At 39.0% G+C, this 21,989-nt stretch overlaps 1 pseudogene; it reads right to left on the bottom strand.

Annotated features, from left to right (window-relative positions):
* Positions 1-740: 740 nt before the first annotated feature.
* LOC148014015 (uncharacterized) lies at positions 741-1,337 on the bottom strand (annotated as a pseudogene).
* Between the last annotated feature and the right edge of the window lie 20,652 nt (positions 1,338-21,989).

The raw sequence follows: 21,989 nt of genomic DNA, 5'->3' as shown, positions 1-21,989 counted from the left end.
ACTCCATTTGGAAAGTTTTTCTTCTTCTTAAGGACTAATCATTCTATTTTTGAACTAGTTATATTCCATAGATATTTAAACTTATGATTTGTAACAAGTATTTTACTTTAATATTCCATATGCATATCTCAAAAGACATATTAGAGGTTAAATGTTTGTTGTAATATTTGCTAGTGAGGTAAAACTCCTTTGGGGGGTGCAATGAAACTTTTTTGGGGTGTGCAATATTGTTGACTCTCTTATCCTAAGGTACATGCATAGACATATACTAGTGATGTAGTAAAAGAGATTACAAGATATAAGAGATTTGACCATATGGACAAATCTAACTAAAACTAACATGACAAGATCATTATGCAATAAATATGAGAGTTTAATTGAAATAAGATCTAAAATAAACTTAAGTAAATTTTGCATAGCTAGCTCAAACTTTTCATTGTGATAAGTGTTCTTACACACTAGATTACAATATCTCCCTTAAACAGTTGTGCTTACAATAGATGATAAATTGTAATGAGCTCTTTAATATTATTTTAGCAAAAGATTTACTTACATAAAATTTTTAAACCAAACATGCTTGGTACCTTTTGCAAAAAATTAAAAAAAACTAAAGATATAGTTTCTTTAAGCAATATCACCAAAGAAAGAAAATATCAAAATGCTAATGGAGGTAAATTTTCAAGAAAAAAACCAAAATTACATCAATGTGTCTTCCTTGATGAAAGGAGAAGGAATAAAGTTTAAACACCTGAAGTAGCCTTTAATTTCTCTTTTATAATTAGACTTGTTATGTCTTGGCTTGTTTCTTCTACACCCTTGGGTGGTACTTCAAGAAGTTGAGCTTTAGTAGGAGGAATATCTTGGGCATTTGAATTTTGTTTGACACTCTCATGGACTCTCCACAATTTTGCTTCAATATCTCTCTACACTTGAGTGTTGCAAACCACTGCAATAGTCTTCATGTGATTTACCAATGTCACCTTAGATGCAAGTCCACTTGCATATACATCAAATACAACCTCATGAGCACCATTGAATGCTTTGATTGTAATCCTCATAACTTTCCTTTTCTTTCTCAAAATGGCATTTGCAATCCTCTAATCATCTTCAAGGTCTTCATCATTGCACTCCTTGTCCAAGCCTTCAAATTCCAAAATGGAAGGCTTGTTGACATTGTTTATATATTGCTCAAAATTGATGAAGCTTTTTTTCATGGTCACTAATGTCAAAACCACAAAGGATTCAATAGATCCAAAAGCAAAATTTATATCCATTGGTAGGAAGTCAACACTGCCAACTAGCATGTGATGCTTGCAAGAAAATGCTTTCAAGAGCATTTTCCAAAGTTGTAATTTGCTTTCGATCAAGAAATGATAACAACATGAATTGTTTAGGTTCACATATCATTTCTAGTAGAGTGGGTACAACCTTTTCAAACTTTATAGAGTGCCATTTCATTCCCTCAACTCCATGTGCTGCATCTAGAACAACAATCCCAATAGTAATTGGATCTCTGTAAACATTATGTATATGATTAAAGGTTTCTAGATTGCATCTGACAACATATACACGCCAAGGCAAACTAGTGGAGGATTGAAGAGGATTTTGATTTTTTCCAATTAGAAAGTTTACAATATATTTTGCTCCATTTGGTAGGGACCTTGCATCAACTACATGTGTTAGCCTCTTTGATACTACCCAATCATTGGAAATGCCTAAAAACTTTTCACAGACTTCATCATAGTCATCAACAAGCTCTTCCCAAGTCTTCATCACAGTGCTACTTTTTGGAACTAAGGCATTGAAAAGAGTGATTAATTCCTCCTTTAGGACCCTAACTTGCTTGATTTTCTTAGCTCTTATTTCCATGTCAATCATATCTTCCTTATCCCATTTGTTTCTAAGAAAAAAAATATGACCTTCATTGATCTCCTCTCGTAGTGTAAGGATGTCTTCATCCTTTAGACCCATAAGGTAACATAACGTAGCAGGAGAAGGTTGTCTTTCCTTCTTTCTCAAACTCTTCTTTTGGGACATTTGCTCACCTCTAGAGTACCTCTTCATGATTTTGATCCAACTGTCAAATATTTCTTGGGAGCTAACAATCATATGGCAATCTCTAGTTGTATAATTTTCTCCAATGTATGCCACAAATCTTTGCAAAAGAAAGATTAAAATAGTGAGCATAGAAAAAAAGAAAGAGCATCACACTAATCTTCACAAAATGAGAAGGTAAGCTTATATGTGATTACCTGTCATGGTACTCTTTGAGAGCTTGTCTTAGGAAGCCCTTGTTTGGGTTTTGATGGAGAACCAAATGCTAGCCACTAATCTCTTAATTGTTAAAGTTACTCAATATAAGGGGCATTCTTCATAACATTATGTGATTCCATATTTGGCATTCGTAAAAGTTCAATGCACATTTTGGTAGAACAATCAACTAATATTCTAGCATTTCTCGTAATGTATAAATACTCAATTGCTAGACAATGTGTAGTATTACTTTGAATATATATATTTGTTGCATGAATTGAGTGAAGTCCTAATATAATCCAATAACTATAAGTGCCCAACTTATTAGCATCCACCTCATCACGATACATGGGTTTCTTCTCATTGTTGTCATATACAAAAGGCATAAGTTATGCTGCTATTGCTAGATTCATGGGAGTCTTTATGAAAGATGTGGTTATCTTCTCCACATAATCCCAACCTCATACAAAGGAAATTGTGTTGTTGGACCAAATGGGAAGAATTTTTCAAACATGTGAAATCTAGATTCTTCCTTCTTTCCCTTCTTCTTAACTATCTCAAGAAAATCAAGTGTTATTTCTACTCCCTTAACCTCAAGAGAAATTATTAGCTTTGCAAGTGTAACTTCCAACATGGAAGGTAAAGTGACATCATTCTCATTAGTGTTAGTAGTCATACTAACAACTAAAGCTTGTGACAAGGAACTTTGTCAATGTGATTTTGACTTTGAACTTGTGGGATTTAGTGTATTATTTTCTTCTTGAGGAGCAAGTGAAGATCTTGAGTTTGTTTGTTTTCTTGGAGCTTCATTCTTTTGTTGAGTCAATTACCTTTTCTTAATAGGAAAAGTAGCTCACTATTTTGGATAGCTTGGAATGTTGATATAATGACTTTATGCCCTTTACCTCCTCAAATAAGGCCCAATCCATTTTTTTCACAAAGCATTCTTAGTTCTTCTTAATATGTGTAAAGTTAAATGACAAAGTATCAAGTTTGTATACTATGTTTTTTCCCTTGATCTTAACAAGATTACATGGTATTCCCTCTTTCCCAAAACATCCATATGTTAGCTTCTCTATGACACCATCTTGTTGAAAAAATACAATCTCACTCTTTAAAGTAAATAAGAGAACATTGTGAGCCCTTTTTCCTTGACTATCATAAATATCCACATACCATGGATAGACAAAATCACCACTAACTCCATCAATGGTTTGGGTCTCCTTTTTGGATGTACTATCTTTCTTTGCCACCATTCAATTTTTCTACAAAGAGGAAAAGTTGTCAAACAAAAGTGGATCTACAAATAGTCAAAATTCACAAAACCTAAATAAATGTATAAGATTTCTAGGTTGGGAATTGAAACCACAATACCACAAGATTTTACAAAACAAGATAAATATACTCCAAAGGGGCTCTTTCATAAAATGAAATATTAAAATTTGAGATTAAGTGTATTATTTTGGCCCTAAGTTAGCATTAATTATGTTTTCCTTGCAAGAACCATATAATAGAAACTTTGCCATGGGCTTTGGTCAAAATACCAAATTCTATTAATAGTGATACTTAGCCATAGCTTAACCAAATGGTCAAATGATAATGAAATATTGAATGTTAATGTGGTATGAGATATAGCGAAAAATCATTGTGGTTATGTAGAAAATCTCATGGATGATTTTATCCCTAAACTAACATTGGCTTTCTTCTCCATGTAAGTTTCCTATGCAAGGATTGTACTTTAGGAACTTTGCTAAGGTTTTTGGCCATGTGGTCAAATCCTATTTAATTAAAGAATGAGATTTAGTTCAATATGAGATCCACCCATATATCAATGTGATTATGTAGCAATCTCAGGACTCCATTTGGCCCAAAGTTAACATTCCAATTATTGTACATATAAGTTTCCCCTAAAATGTGTCATGTTGTAGAAACTTTGCCATTGGTTTTAGCCATGTGGTCAAATCCTATTTAGTCATAAGACTTATCTATGAGATTAGAAACTTTGTCATGGTTTTTCATCATATGGTTTTTAAAGGCTAGTTAAACAGAGGATATGGTTTATTGTGATATGAGATTCACATATAAACAAATGTGGCTATATAGCAAATCCCTTAGACATCAATATAAAGTAATGTGAAAAACACTTGAGATGTGGAGATTTGACCTCATTATTATGAAACTTACAAGATATCTACATTTTTATAAACTAATTTTAAACATATAGCTAAATCTAGTTTCATAACCATATGAAAAAAGTGATTCATTTATTGTAATATGTTGTGAAATTAGATTTGATTATATAGCCAAATATCATTTTATATAATGGAATGAAAAAAGTAGTCTCATGGTTTGCAAGATGTATGAGATTAGATTTGATCATATGGTTGAATGAAACAAGAATGGGGGGTTCTTGGATGCTAGCATTGATAACAAAATGAAAGATTTGACCATATGGCCATTTTTTATTTTGTGGTGGAATGAACAAAGTGGCTAATTTGTGGCAAAATGATATGATATTTGTATATGATCATATAGATAGGAAGTTATGAAAAATTGAAATGAAACAAATGGTTTATGAAAATTAAGTGGTTCACTTGTTGTTGCAAGACAAGTTTTGACCACATGGCCAAATTTCCTATAATTATAATAAGTAATTAAGGAGTTCCAAGTCTTCCTTTTTGGAGATAATATAATAGATATTTATCTTAGAATATTTTTTCATATGGCCAAATCTAGCATACTCAAAATCTGTGTGATCAAACCACCATAGATTTAGTCTCAATTTTTTAAGATTAATTACCAAAAAAGTGATTTGTTTGTTGCAAAACAAGATTTGACCACATGGCCAAATTGTAGAGAGTAAAAAATTCTAAGTAGAAAATAGTCTTTCCTCTTGGAAGTAAGGGTTAATAATGCAAGAAAGAATTTGGCAAATGGCAAAATATCATTTGTGTAGTAGAATGAACAAAGTGGTTGATTTATTGCAAGATATTGTGATACTACAAGAGTCCTTGTTTTGGCCATGAGATAGCTTAAGGAGAAGATTTGGCCACATGGTGAAATCTCATAGTATATTGGAAAAAATAACAAAATTTACATTTTATACTATAAGAAAAGAGTTGACTACATGGCCAAATCTCAAATTGTATTGAATAAAATAATAAAAATTACTTCTTATATTGTAAGAAATTTTTTGACCATATGGCCTAATCTTTAAGTTGATGAAAGATCATGATATATATCATTAGAAGATCAAATTTCATCCTATGGCAAAATCATATATTGCATTCCATGTAATATGCTTTATTGAGCATTTGTAAGTATTGTATGGCCATATGTTTATTGCAATATCATAAAGAATGTAACAATCAAATATTATGAAAATGCTTTTGCCATGAAAATATAGTATAATAGAGAGTGCTATATAGTAAAGTATAATATGATGCATAAGAACTTGATAAAATGCTCCAATATTAGTGAACAATATAAGAAATGTAAAGCTAGATTTAGTCTTGAGACCAAACATTAAGCTATATAGCATCACACAATAGAAAGAAAGGTTAGCATCTTGAAAGCACTCATTAATGAAAGCATTGCACAAATCATTTATTTAATATTCACATTCAAGGGTTTTTTTGGCATTACACAAATCATATATTTCATACTCACAACAAAGATAGTATTTTCAGCACTGCACAAAATTATGTTTTTCATTTTCACAACAAAGAAGCTATCATTTATAGGGTAGTGGTCATAAAAAAAGATAAGCACTCCAAGAGATCAATCAACCAATCGAAAAGAAGAAGAAGACATTGAATTTTCAAGAGTAAGTGCCTAATCTCATTGCTACAAAAGTAACAATTGTATTTAATTTTCATAGTGATTCTTATTTAGATAATGCTTGTGATGCTTGATCTTAATATAATTCTATACTAATCATATAAAATATTATTGGTGTGATTTGTGGTAATTGCATGTGTTGAATTGATTAAGAGAGAGTATGCATTAGTAGAGATTAAAAAATAAGTGGAGAATCACTAGTACCAAATCAATATAGTTTAACTCAAACTCAAAAATAAAGTAGAGAAGATTTTAAAACCTATTATAGTTAGTAGAAGAAAGCAATTTGTGCCATTCAAAGCATAATAGAAATCACTAGTGAAGTAGATTAGACACGCTAGGGAGTGGCGATCATTCACTGCCCCCTGTAGAATTACTAAATATTTGGAGTAAGGTCTCTGATTTGAAGACCCATGTAGTTTTGGTCACAACACCCAGATTCAAATCAAAATTTGCATTGCACAATCTGTTTTAGTTTATATAATGAAACAATAGAGAGTACTCATAGAAGAGTAGGGGGATAGAACCACCAAAGATTAGGGGTGCAAAACTTGCACATTAAAATAGAGGTAAGAGGAGCAAAGATAGAAACACAGAGGATTAGGAATGTAAAAATTGCAAATGTGAAAACACAACAAAGAAAACACTTAGGTCAAAGAGTTATGTGAAAGAGAGAGGGAGGGGAAGAGAAACTCGTTTTGAAAAATCTCATGATTAATTGTAAAGACTGACCTCTTGATGAAAAGGATCATTTAATGCATTGTGCTATTCAAATTAGTGTAATTCGTTATAGAATACAAGTAGATTTAGATCCTAATTTTATAACTATTTTTACTTTTTTAAATATTTTAAGTCACAATTTAAAAAAAATCATTTAGTGGCTATACAGTCACCCATTGGGGTCTATCGAAGCCCTTGAACCTTGCCGTTGGGGACTTTGTCTCCAGACCCTTGCTAGGGCCCCAGCATTGTCCTCTAAACCCCCCCCCCCCCCCCCCCCCCCCCAATTGGGAGTGTTGCCCCTAGGTTTCTATAGGGGGTGCTGCCCCCTCCCCCCAAACCCCCCACTTGAGGCATTGCCCCCAAATTCCCATGGGGGTGTGTTGCCTCTCAATCCCTTACTACTACTCTTGCTCCTAGATTGCCACTCAGGGGGGGGTACCCCTAAGAACCCACAATTGGAATACTGATCCTAGATCTGCAACTAGGGATATTGCCTATAGACTCCCTATCCTACCTCGTTAGAGATTCTACTCTTGAACTGTCACAACTAAGGTGGCTTTTAAATCTCCAATGTCATCACACATTACACATTAGGTACATTAAATATACATAATCTTATAGAATATGATATAATATATTTTAATTATATTTATTAATTATTGATAATATTAAATTAAATCATATATATAAAAATATTTTAAAATAAATTTGATATTATATTTTATAATATGCATATAGTACAATATATTAATATAACATGATTTAAATTAAAATAGTATAACATAAAAACAAAATGCAATATGATACATTTTACTATTATGAAGACGAGGAGGTACTATATGATCTATAAATATTTAACCACAATAAAAATTATATTTCCTTCTCGAATAGATTTTGATAATGAAATTTTCTTAATCTTTATAGCTTCATGTCATAGGGAATGAAATCTCCTATTCTTTGGAGGTCCTTGTAGTTTCAATATTCAAGCACAAGGTTAATGTTTCTCATAAAATATATTTATCTTTGTTGTCATGTGGAATATATGAAATAAGGCTAAATCTTGTTGTATGGGCATTGCAAACAATTAGTATCCCTACTATCATCTAGGTTACATGTAATACATGTTTTGACCATATGGCTAAATCTTTTCTTGTGAACACTACAAAGATTGTTAATCCTTACTCTTCTATAAAATACTTGCAATAGAGGTGTTGACCATCTGGCTAAATCTTTTCCTATAAAGCTCACAATGAATTTTTACCCTTGTTGTATGTATTTTGCTTGAGGTATTGACCATCTGGCTAAATATTTTTCTATGGAGACCATAATGAACTTTTATTATTTTTGTCATGTGGAATACATACAACAAAGGTTTCAATCATTTGACTATGTCTTTTCTTATGGGGATCACAAATAAATTTTTTATTTGTTATGGTGTGGAATATATACAATAGATTTTTTATCAAGTGGCTAAATTTTTTTCTTATATACACTATAAAGAATTTTTATCATTGTTCTCATATTGAATGAATATTGTACAAGTTTTGACCATTTGCTATATCTTTTTCCAATGAGAACACACAAAGAAGTTTTTGCTTTAAATAAAGTAAAATCAAGGGCAACTAAAACTAATAGAATAATTTTTTTCTTCTTTAGTTTACTAGGGCACAATTCATGAGAAAGTTTATTTTTGGCCATATGGTCAAATCTATCCCCTTTAAGTAAGATGTTTCCATTAATACTTTATATCGTGGATATTGGACTCATTCTATCTAATGCTTCAATAATTTTTTCTTTTCAACGAAACTTGATACTTCATTGTATTTAGAAATTTCATTACTATTTTCTTCTTTCTAAGAGGTGACAATACACAAATTATAAAATCTCAATTTTCTCACTTGTATAGGTATCATTGACAGCACATTTTATTTTGGAGAAACTATGAATTTGTTAGTTAATCGGGAGATTGTTGCACTTGAGAGAGTGCATGCAACACATCAAATGAGACATACTATGGAGAAACACTTCAAGATGGATATATTTGAGTGGCTATTAATAAATGTCTAAATATAGTGGCATATTTTCCATTCCCAACAATTGATGCAATGAAGGTTCATGAAGCTATAGGTGATTTTGCAAAATGGGGAAAGAAAGATGTAGTGGTTGTGTCAAACTCAATAACAATTCATGATGAAGGAGATGATTACGAATCAAACCATGTCCTACCTTCTAAGGATATTGATGTGCTTAGGCATTCATGAAAGTTGGAAAGAACATAAAGTGATGCTATGGATAGAAGGCAACACGATGTGTGTTAGGACAGGGGTTATATTATTGGCTTTTCTATATGATGTTATAAACTTTGAATTGCTAGAGAAGAGGATGTTGGTGTGGTGGTAGATAAAGCCCTAGATAAAACCACAAGAACATATATAGGTGACAACTTCCACTATGTCACTTTGGAAAGATGGTCTATTAAATAGGTCACATTTGATTATGGAACACCGCTACTACAACAACAATCATATATGCAACTTATCTCTACAAATACTTATGCCAAAAACATGAAAGATAACAATGAAGATTTTGTTTTCGGAAAAAAAATCAAATTTTTCTCAAAAAAGATCATATTATATGGTCAATAGAAAGTCTTGAATTGTTTCCCCTAAAGATGCAAACTTGAGAACTTCTATGGACTCCATTTCATAGGTTTTCACAATTTATTACTGCCAAGAAAACTATTGTCAGTTTGTTAATAGAGAAGCAATGCAAGATTTGCATAAATACTTTTGGGGATTGCAATTCAAAGACCGCACAAACTATGTTTGTGACAAGTTTGAGTCATCATCATTTAGGAATAAGGAAATACAGCTTCATTTTCAATGGATAAGTTGCCAAGCCATGAGGACATGGGACCTATAGATACCATACTTAATACAAGCATAAGGAAAGCCTTGTATCTTTATGCCCCAAGCGAGTCTGGGATATCGATATAGAGTGAAAAGCACAAGCTACAAACTACTAAAGTCGAACACATGACTACACTAGTGTCCCTTTAGTGTCAAGCCACGAGGACATGGGACCCAGGCACTATGCTTAGTCTTGAGTAACAAATATTGTACCCTAGTCTATCTAGCCCATACCAATCTATTAATGTAAGAAATGCTATATAATCATTGTATCAATTTTGCCCAACTGAAAGAGGAAGAAGTGCTTGTCAAATCTACAGTTTCAAGAAGACAATCACAGTAGAGAAAGTGTAACATTACTTACAAATATAAGCATGGTTTTGACTTTAGTGTCAATTCTTGAGCTTTATTTCATGTCAAAATCCACTGCCACTCATTGTAAGCCCGAAGTAATCTATATTGCCTTATCAATTGCATGTAGCTTCAAAATTCTATAGACATACATAATTGACATTCATATTGGCACAACTCTATAAACCTGAAGCTTAAAGCCAATATGTAAGCTCATAATCCAACTTGTAGGCTAGACCATTTAATTATCTTAAAGCATTATTGCTTACTTTGCAATCCATTATGCTTCAAAATAAGGAAGAGAATCAATCTACACCACCCCCATGAATTGCACCCCCAATATGTCATATAATCCTAAAGAACAGGATTTTGCAAAAGAGAATGAATAGCCTTGTTATCCTTTGCAACCTTGCACCAAGATAGATTCTATGTCCTTGTGTGAGACTGAAGTACTAGAGGCTTGTTCTTTAGCAAACTGAAGTGATAGTCTTGGTCACAGCCAAGGGCTATGATTGTATGGGTTCCATCTCAAAATTAGAAGTAGTAACTTTCGATTCAATGGAGTGGTCAAATTATTCTTGACAAAGTCTCTAAGAATGGCTCTTCTCATCTCTGTGTGATCCCAAGCTGCTCTTATTACTCCTTATTTCCATGCATTGACCTCCTCACACCATGCTCAAATTGTGTTCTGTACCTATAAAAAGATATCTTTGGGATTCCATGAATCTCATACCATGCCCTATATAGCAGTGATTTTGGGATAGCCCTATATTATAGGAGTGCGTATGGAAACAAAGGCGCTTGACAATGGTTCTGCTTATGTAAGAGTTAGAAGCAAGGATGGGAGGAAAGTAGTTCAATTCCTTACCATTTTTGTTAATCATCCTAGGAATTGGAATATGCTTCAAGAGTCTTCTTTGCCTCCAAATGAAAGGGAATTCAGAAAGGACTTTATTTGTGGCTTTAGCTTGACCGTTGTCTTAAGGGTAATACGGTGAGGATTTTTTATGGATTATTAAGAAGGTGGATAAAAAGTGGGCAATTACTTCATTGATAAAGTGTGTGCCTTGATCACTGACTAATTCTATGGGACATCCGAACCATGAGATCACTTGCTCCCAAAGAAATATGGCATTAATCCTATCATCATTTTTTTGAGTTGTCCGAGCTTCAGCCCACTTGATGAGATAGTAGTCTATGGCTACAATTATGTACCTTGCGTGTGAGTATTATGCTACAGTGCTAATTGGACCAATGAAATCAATCCTCCATTTTTCAAACGGTTGGTGTGCTATCACTGGGATCAACTCCATCTTATCCTTTATGAATAGGGACTTTGGTTCATTGGCACTCATCACAGTGCTCCACAAACATTCTAAACAATGTAGGCTAGAGTACCTTACGTGCTGTAGTTTCCCCATTGAAATGTCCTCCAGCAATTTTGCCATGAGCTTCTATAAGCACATCATGCATCTCATGCTCACAGACACATCTCTTCAACAGTCTATCCTGTCCTAATCAGTAGAGTTGGCTGGCAATCAATTGATAGGGTTGAATCTTTAAAATAAGACGTTTTAGCCTAGCCTTCTCAATTGGACATTTAGGTAATCCATGTTCTAGTATGTTAACTATGTCTTCTGCCCAATAAGGTGTAAGAGATACTCTAAACAAATCTATTTTGCTAGACATTCTAAACAAATGTGCATCAGGTAGATCATCCACAATGCCTTGCCCAGCTGCTTCTCCTACCGTTGTGCGAGACATATGGTCTGCCATGTAATGTTGTTTTTATTGCATACTACCACAAATAAATCAAATTCTAATAGCAGAAGCAACCATCGAGCAATGCATCTTGTTGCACAGGGTTTGTCCACAAGACAAAGCAATGCTTGATGATCAATAAAGAAAGTAAAGGGTGTAGCTAGAAGATAATGTCAAAATTTCATAACAGCAAACACCATAGCTAGCCCTTCCCTTTTTGTTGTGGAGTAGTTCATTTTCATATCATTGAGTTGTCTACTTACAAAGCTCACTAGGTAATCCAAGTTATGCTCTCCAAATTGGCTCAAAATTGATCCCACAGCAAACTTTGATACTGGACCAATCTAGGGCTCATAGAATAGGTGTAGTCATTAGAGCCTTTTTCAATTCTTCATAAGCATGTTGGTACTCCTCATTCCACTCCAATACAATTTACAACTTGTAAAGTGGTCATGCAATGAGTGAGTAATTCAACAAAACCATTGATAGTACCTCGTGTGACTGAGGAAGCATTAAAATCCCTTATAGTTGGTTGGTGGTGGTAAATCGATAATCACTCTAACTTTGGAAAAGTAGGTAGTAGCAATGCTATTTTTTGAGAACACATACCCTAGGATGCATCCATGATTTATCCAGAATTAGCATTTTAAGGGGTTCAATGAGAGACTGTATTGTCTACATCGTTCAAAGACTATGCTGAGTTTGTCTAGTGCTCCTTCCAACTCGAATGAACACACAAATCATCAATGAATATTTCCAACCACCTTCTAAGCATGTCCTTGAAAATAGCACATATAAGATGCTGAAAGGTAGCAAGCACATTAGTCATCCCAAATGGCATGACTATGTAGGCAAACACACCCCATTATGTTGCAAATGTCATTTTATGCCTATCCTCTAGGTGCACTTGCACTTGGTTATAGCCACATAAGCCATCTAGGAAACTATAGGCTTCCTTCCCTGCCACTTTCTCAAGCATAAGCTCAATGTATCATAATGGATAATTGTCTCTCTTTGTCATTGCATTGAATTTTTTGTAATTCACGCACACTCGAATCTTCCCATTCTTCTTCAGGACAAATGCTATGGGTGATAGCCAGTCCATGTGCTCAACCTCATAAATGAATCCAGCATTCAACGGCTTGTTTATTTCCTCCTTCAAAACATAAGTGTGCTTTGGATTCATTGCATATGGTCTTTGTTCGACTTGTGTTGCATTGGGGGTCATAGGAATGTTGTGAGTCACAATACTCAGATCCATTCCTTTCAGCTCTTCTAAGGACCAAGAGAATACATCTACATACTCTCATAAGAGATTAATGAGATTGGTCCCCCTCTTGCTCAGTTAAGTCATTTTCTATGTACATAGGTCGAGGCTTGTCCCCTTCCCTTGGTAAGTTAACTTTCTTAACTTTAGTGGGTCCTTAAATTGGTTCACTAACCTATCCTGCTCATTTGGCTCCTACTAACACCATTATGTGCTTGCCCTTCTTATACTTAGTAAAGTGTTTGGATAAGTCATGTGGTTTCTTTTGTCATTCATCTTCTGAGGACTTGGACTGTGTCATTCTCTCTTCCTTGAGCCTCTTGTGCCTCAGATGGATAGGGAGGTTCCCTTTGGTGTGTTTGGTCTTAGGTGGTCATGGGATTTCTAGATCAATCTCAAGGCTAACTTTTGACTCAAAGTTGAACTCATAGCCTTCACTGGAAGAGGGATTTTTCCCTGGTGTCCATAGCTCCAAGACTAACTCCACTATAAGTAGTGGTGTGGTGCTTGATTGAACTAATCCAACTCACTCATAGTCCACTACGTCGAAGTGCTCTAACCAAGTTCAATCACAATTTACCTTGATGACTCCTCATTCTATGGTCTCGGTTTCTTCCTCACTTTCCTCACCATTGGAACAACAGTCTTCATACTCATCATCCAAGTCCTCATACTCGAACGGTTCATTGTTCCCATGGTTCCCATTTGTAGGACTTTTCTTGTCCACAATGTGGGCCTAGTTATAAACATATTTAGGTCATTCACCTTAGTCCATTTCCACTCCGAATTCTCTATGAGATCCTTAAGAGGTTCAAAGTTTATAGCTGGGTTACCAGCTAGCTCACTCATTAGGTAGTCAAGAATTCTATGGAGTTCAAATTTATTAGTTAGCACATGGTAAATAATAGGCGTGGTTAGCTGATGGAACTCCTGGCCATCATGTAGAGAGGTACTGATGATGTAGCATCATTCTTGGGTAACTCAAAAGCTGTGACTCTGTTGGATTTACTAGCTGCAATTTTTTAGTCAACAAAGAGAGAGAGAGAGAGAGAGAGAGAGAGAGAGAGAGAGAGAGAGAGAGAGAGAGAGAGAGAGAGAGAGAGAGAGAGAGAGAGAGAGAGAGAGAGAGAGAGAGAGAGAAAGAAAGAAAGAAAGTTATATTAACGTCTTCTAAAGACCAAAACTGGCCTATGAGACAAACTGTGATACAACTGATGAGGTCCAGCTATCCAAAATAAAAGTGCTGAATGAAAAGCTAAAAACTGGAAACTGAAAATACGGTGCTGTGAGTGTGATAAGTGTCGTGTATGTGTATGTGCGTATGTAGCTCTGGTACTCCAGATAATGGCTACAAAAGGGGAACAAATGTCGGCTGTGATAGGGGAACAACTGTCGGCTGTGATAAAGTGGTGCGATGTGTATATGTAACAGATGCAGGGAGATAACGGGATGGCACGATGGCCATATTCAGGAGGTCTTACATGCTTCCCACATGGGGGGGGGGCGAGAGTACTGTAGATTATCTGCTCGGACTGATCGATGGGATGCATACTATCGAGTCCTTCGGCCTTGGGAGACTTCCACTCGGTGCCGATCACACCTTTCTCAGTTCTCACTCCTCACCTCATTACCATCACCACTTGCAGATATCATACCCCACATGCATACTACCATACACTTCACTCATGAGCTCTCACATGTTTACTCACAGCATCTGGAGGAGCACATCACGTCACTTGATCCATACGCACCCCTTGATACACTGACCACTGATATCACACGCATTCTGCATGATTCTGCTACACTCAGTTTTCCACATCACACATACGTGCACCCCCCTCGGACCGGTACCATGCCACATAACAGGTGGTATGATGATGAGTGCAGAGATCTACGTCGACAGCTACGCGATTTGGAGGCTAGAGGAGAGATCACACACAGACAGGCGCAAAGACGCATGCACCGCTTGACCCGCCGTAAAAAGTGGGAATGGGAGGAGGAGAGATATTGGGATATATACCACCTTCTTATGAGCAGAGATTGTGCAGAGGCATGGATGCAGATCAGAGAACCACGCTCACCCACACCGATACATGACCCTGCAGTATGGCATGGATATGCACAGAGTTTATATCATGTACCTGCACAACCGCCGCTGATACCCACACCATGTACACCGAGACCGGGTATTTCATCCTTTTTCACCACTAGTATGGTGAAACATGCTATCTCACAGTTACAGCATGGCCACGCTTGAGACCAGTTTGATCTTCAGGCAGAGCATATTATATATGGCAGAGATATATTGGCTCCACTCATTGCTCACCTCTTCAACTGTGCATTGTCTGAGGGGTTCCCTGACTCGTGGACAGAGAACACCATTGTACCTATCCACAAGTCAGGGGATCCTATGGATCCTAACACATATAGGACCATCATGATTGGGCCAGTTTTGTCCAAACTTTATGGCACGGTGATGGAGGAGGAGCTCAGCACGCTAGCAAAGAGAGAGTGCATGCGCACACCCGGACACGCAGGGTTCAGACGGGCATTTTCTACCATAGACCACATCTTCACTCTCTGTTGTCTGATCGACCAAACACGAGTGAAGAAACATAGATTGTATTGTTGCTTTGTGGATTTCCGCAAAGCCTTTGACACAGTTCCGAGAGAGAGGCTTTTCAGACGCCTACTTGATCTGGGGGTGGATGATGACATGATGTGGGGTATTTATGCACTATATGAGCGGGTTACTGGCAGAGTCAGATGTCCAGGAGGTATATCAGATCCCCTTGTGAGCACCATTGGTGTGAAGCAAGGATGCCCACTCTCACCGACTCTATTTGGGCTATACATTGATGAGATAGCAGAGTTTATTCAACAGCGAGCCGGTGGAGGTATAGATCTCAGTGGAGCCACAGTTCATATCTTACTATATGCAGATGACATTGTGTTGGTCTCAGACTCAGCTCAGGGATTACAGCAGCATTTATTAGCATTGGATGATTTTTGCATACAAAGAGGCATGACAGTGAATCTTGGTAAAACCAAGGTTCTTATATTCCATACATAAGCTCAGATACGTAGACAGAGTATTTTCATGGCAGCAGGAGGGAGTATTGAGGTCACTGGATCATATGTATATTTGGGAGTCACCTTTACAGCAGCTTCAGGGACTTTCTCGATGACACAGGCAGCTCGTGACCGCCTCACTAGAGGATACTTAGCATTGGCTCTTATGGAGCGACAGTGTCATCAGGCACATTTCCAGGAGCCCCGCACCAAGGGGTGGCTCTTTGATACTCTAGTCACTCCAGCACTGATGTATGGAGCAGCTATATGGGGGCCAGGCCTTGCCGATTATGTATGGACATTGATGGAGAGACCTCAGGTGATCATGATATCTAGATTGATTCACAGTAAGGCCTCAGTCCCACATGACATTGTGCGAGCAGAGCTTGCCACACCGCCCATGCTAGTCGAGGCATTATTTCAGACAGTCTGCTTCCTACACAGATTCCAGGATATGGATAGAGATCACATTGCATATAGAGCATATATGGCATCTCAGGAGATGGCTCGAGCAGGGGATACCACATCATGGTATGCACAGACTACAGCTTGGTTTGACACATATATGGCATCTCAGGAGATGGCTCGAGCAGGGGATACCACATCATGGTATGCACAGACTACAGCTTGGTTTGACAGACATGGGCTGGACATTGATAGACTCCCACCTCTTCTATATGATACTCAGGCTCCCACTTACACCCTCTCTCTCTTTGGGAGGAACAGAGTCATCAGACAGGAGATATGGCATATTTATATATAGAGGACATGGGTCAGCCCTGCACAGCCACTGCCATCGAAGATGGCACATTATTATACGCAGTTCTTGAGTATATCAGAGCAGGGATTCATAGAGATTCCGAGATATATGCAGATTTATATGCCACATCGATTGAGAGTTCTTATTGGACAGCTCAGGGTATCATCACATCAGCTTATGATTGAGAGTGGTAGAGCCAGTGGCATCCCACGGGAGGAGAGGATATGCCCCCTTTGCAGATCAGAGGTGGAGAGTGAGGAGCATTTTGTTCTCAGATACTCGGCATACTCAGAGTTGAGATCTAGATACACATTGAGCAGCTCACTTCAAGGATGTATGACTGATATGGATCAGAGATCATTTGGCCGTTTTCTGGGAGAGGCATGGCACATCAGAGAGCAGAGCACACAGCGGGTCCCAGTCAGAGAGGGGCCCACCCAGACAACTATTACACAGTTCTTTCAGACAGACAGAGTGAGAGCTACTGTACCAGCCTCCAGCCAGACCTCCGGGCTCACACTACAGCAGGCTGAGGACCAGCGTGCCCGATGCCGCACGAGGATCCGTGGGTTTCGGACCCCACAGCCACACCGACAGGAGATTCGGAGGATTCTTGATCTACATCGACAGCAGACTGAGATCCGACGACACTCAACACATTGGATCTCAGATCTCCAGTTTGCTCTTTCTCCACCGCCGATGTACCACATCCTGCATCCAGGAGGGATCACCTGCTATTAGTGACTTCGACGACTGCTACTACATCCCAGGATAGAGAGAGAGAGAGAGAGAGAGAGAGAGAGAGAGAGAGAGAGAGAGAGAGAGAGAGAGAGAGAGAGAGAGAGAGAGAGAGAGAGAGAGAGAGATTGGAGTCTTTGTGATTTTTAAGGACACAAAAGGGGATTGCCAAAGAGAGTGGGAGATTGAAATTTAGGCATAGAAAGGTTTGTAATAAAAACTTGAGGAGAGAGAGAAAGGGAGATAGAGAGAAAGAACTGTGATTTTCTCTCTTTCTATCTTTCTCTCTCTCCCTCCCTTCTCAATTTTGTTTAGAATATTTTTTTCCTAGTTGATAGGTGCAATTTCAAAATAATTTGAAGAGACAAAGAGAAGGTCTCATCTCTACATTGTGGTTAATGGCCTTCTCTTAGGGACCTTGCTCAATGGTGCCACCCTCGCAAGCTTCATCTTATGCTTTCACTCCCCCATTCCTTCATTAGCTAGGATGTTGTCTGAGCTTCGCCTGTAGCCTAGTCTCTGCATTGGGGATGTCTTGGATACTGGTGCCGTTGTTTGTCAGCACGTCCTCCTTTCTCATCCCTAGCATGGCGTATACGTCCCTCTTCTGCTTCTTTTCCACCTTTGGTTCCAGTCCCAGTGCCTTCTCCACCAAGGCCGGGGTTAGACGAACCAATACTTGCTTAGCATTTTGTCCTCTTCCCACTGTGACAGTGCCGCATTCGCTGTGAGGGTTGTAGGACCTGAGAAATTCCACACAACTCGTGTGGTCGGGTTCTTGTGCGAAACATTCCAGGTACTTCTTGAGGTTGCGGCTTTCCACGATGCTCCTGACCGCCTCTTCCTTGGCCACTAATTCTTCCAAATTGTGAATAGTTGAAAATTTCAATTGATTATAGGCACGACTCTCCAGGTTGATACTGTACAGCATTCTCTCCTCCTTTGTGAAGGGGAGTCGGTGGGCTCGGTCCTGCTGTGACATTTTTTGTTCCTGTCATAAACTGTAATTTTCATTAGTGCTTGCGACATAATAATTACTGAAAAAGAAAAAAATCTATGCTTTTGAATGAATTCATTAAGGTCTAATGCAGATTCCCTTTTTCAAACTTTGACTTTTTTCCCTTTACTTCAAGGTTTTCATGCCCTTTTCCTACCCCATCCGCTTTCCACAATGTATGTCTACGTGCTTCACTCAATGAATTTGATTTGATTTACTGATTCTGATTTGATTCACCTTACACCTGCCCCTTCTAGTTTGAGAAAAATCCTTCCTAGGATTGAGGGTTGGAAGGTGAAGGGGTTTCGGCATGGAGGTGTAGGGCTACTTGTGAAGGAGCCAGGTATAGAAATTGGGGCTGTATTCCAAATGGGCTTCGCGGTCCAGGTCGAAGGGTTTAATCCCCACTTGGGTGATGTATGTGAGAACATCAATTAGGAAGTCGCCCAAGTTGACTCGGCTAGCGATGTGTAATTCCTCCTCGGTCAATAAGCGGTCGAGGTAGGGGTGTCCCTTGATGTGCTTTTCTATAGGACGGCCCCGCAGCGTGGTTAACACTCGATATGAGGTTGGCGCGACGTATGTGGGGTCGTACTCTGCTGTTTTGATAGCGCCTCGCTACTCAGCATTGGTCATTACTCGGCATCCTTCAACTTTCCATTGCAGCCTAAGAGCGTACCAATGCCTTAAGAACTGGGATTTTGTCTCAACAAGTTTTGAAAGCTCTGCCACTTCTTGGTCAGTGATGGTAGAGGTGGTTCGCTGATCATATGAAGTGATAAGGCATTGTTTGATTGCTTGCTCTTTTGAGATCTCACCGCTGAGCAACTTAGCAGCGGAGGTAGTGGCTTTTGCAAAATGCAAATTCAAACGTTTCCCAAGAACAAGGCATCGTTTGAACTTCGGCTGCGAAGGATTCATTCAATAGGCCTAAGTCGAGGCGATCGTAGCTCAGAGCTAGCGACACAAAAGTAGCGTCTAGTTGCTTAATGCAATCCACCACATCATCCCCTGTTTCCTCAGCTAAAGCAGCTGCTAGTGAGAGAAAGGATTTCCTCTCGTAAGAGGGCCTAAGGCTTGCGGGTGGTTGGGGTTTGGTAGGACTTGAGCCTTTGGCGACGGAAAGTTGCGGTGGTGAGTGTTCTTGACCTTGCGATTGGGTCACTAGGACGGGGCCTAGGTTAGCAGCGGCCTCGAGTGATAGCCTGCTGCTTTCAGGATGGATTTGGAAAGTTAGATCATTTCCTGCTTGTGATGATTCTTGAGCTGGCGGTTGTTGCTTGGGTCGACAGGCTTGGACGATTCGAGTAGGTTCGCGCGTGGATGAACTTGATGGTTGCGGGTCGGGGAAGCTCTGCAGCTTGTGGTTTCGAGGTCCTACGGTTTTTGGGATGATCAAGCTTGAGACTGGCGTACGAGTGGTGCCTCTGGCCATGTGGGCCTTAGATATCCATAGCCAAGCATTTCCCTCATAGTAGCCTTGTGCGTGCAAGAGGGCCTTGGGGACCCATCTTTGACTAATTACACATCTATTCCTGTAACTGCATTTGGGCCTCCTAGGTTTAGAGTTTCTGGTCTTATGAGGGTAGGAGCGTCGACTCCTAGGCAGCTGTTGTGATTGTTTAGGCACCCATTGAAGGAGAGGCTGTGGGGCCTTAGCTTTGGCTGCTATGGGTTGTGGTCGATGAGACTCGGGTAGTGGTGGCCACACACTACCCCCTCCTTAGAATTGCCTATAGGTGTTTCTATCGGTGGCTTGGTGGCCCGTGATGAGGTTGCGTAGCCCTTCCTGAAAGCTGTAACAATGCGAACGTTGCTTATTGCTAGGTGGATGCGCTACGACGCATAGTCGACATTGCAGTGGGTTTTGAAGGTGCACCCCAACAGTGACTCTGTGCCTGCGTTTTTAGCATTTGGCAACACGTAAAAAATCATTGGAAAAGTCTCAGGCTCGATAGAAACGGCTGCTTTGCACTTGCTGAGTAGTGCGTAGGAATGGGCCCCATATGGGCTTAATTTTGCAACGGTGGGTTGAAGTTGTGGTTGGCTAAGTTGAGTCCAATGATCGTAGGTCAAGACGTTGAAGTTTGCTCCCTCGTCGATCAAGGCGGTGAAAGCACATATTTATTTTGCCGTGATCGTGATATGGAGGTATGCGGGTTCCACGGCTTCCTCGTCCTCATCGTCAATTTCAGTGATTGTGGCTACTCGTACCTTGATAGGCGGTTCTAACATCGGTGGTTCGTGCAAGGGATGCGTAGGAGGGTAGTACTTCTTGACACGACTGCCATTGAAGAAGCCTATTCCTTCATCGTTTAGGGTCTCAAGATCGACATTGCCTGTTTGGCTGATTGCATGAACTTTGAAGGGTCCAAGACCTCTAAATTTCATCTTTTGCTTATGCCCTTTAACCGAGTAGAGGAGCACTAAGTCACCCTATTCGAACTTGCGCTGCTTGACGTGCTTGTCAAACCAGCTCTTGCGTCGGGCTTTCTCAGAGATCAATGCATGGGTGGCGAGAAGACGAGTCTCCGAGAGGTGTTCGAGCTCAACTAGTCATTGCATCCATGCCTCCTTCCCTTCCCATCGCTCTTGAAGTGCTATTCTTAGGCTAGGAATGAAGAACTCTAATGATAGAATCGCTTCTGTTCCATATGTCAGTCTAAAGGGGGTTTAATCGACAGCTGTTTTATAAGCGGTTCGGTAAGCCCACAGAGCTGCCATCAACTTGTTGTCCCAGTCGCTGCGTGAAGTAGAGACAACCTTGGTTAGGATGTTGACAAGAATCTTATTCGTTGATTCGGCCTGGCCATTTGCTTGAGGGTAGTATGGCGAGGATTTGCAATGGATGATGAGGAAGGTGGACAGGAGATGCACGATCACTTCATTAATGAAGTGCGTGCCTTGGTCACTAACCAGTTTGATGGGGCAACCGAATCGTGAAATTACTTGCTCCCATAAGAACTTAGCCGTCGTTCTAGTGCTGTTTTGTCGTGTGGCTCACACTTCTGCCCATTTAGTGAGGTAATCCGTGGCCACAATGATGTACTTAGCCTGCGAATACTGTGCCGCAGGACTGATGGGCCCAATGAAATCAATTCCCCATTTTTTGAAGGGTTATCGAGCAATAACTGGGGTTAATTCCATTTGATCTTTGCGAATTGGGACCTTCGTCTGCTAGCACTAGTCACAGTGCTTGACGAATCATGTTGTGTCACGGAAAAGCGTGGGCCACCACAGTTGAGACTGCAACACTTTTTGTGATGTCATATCTTCACTAAAGTGCCCTCCGACAATGCCACCGTGTGCTTCTGAGAG

This window comes from Lygodium microphyllum, chromosome 25 (genome assembly GCF_053477565.2).
Source record: "Lygodium microphyllum isolate KBCC chromosome 25, Lygodium_microphyllum_v1.1.10, whole genome shotgun sequence".
NCBI classification, from domain to species: Eukaryota; Viridiplantae; Streptophyta; class Polypodiopsida; order Schizaeales; family Lygodiaceae; genus Lygodium; species Lygodium microphyllum.
The sequence above is the reverse complement of the archived record's forward strand: the minus strand, read 5'-3'. Positions and strand labels throughout refer to the sequence as shown.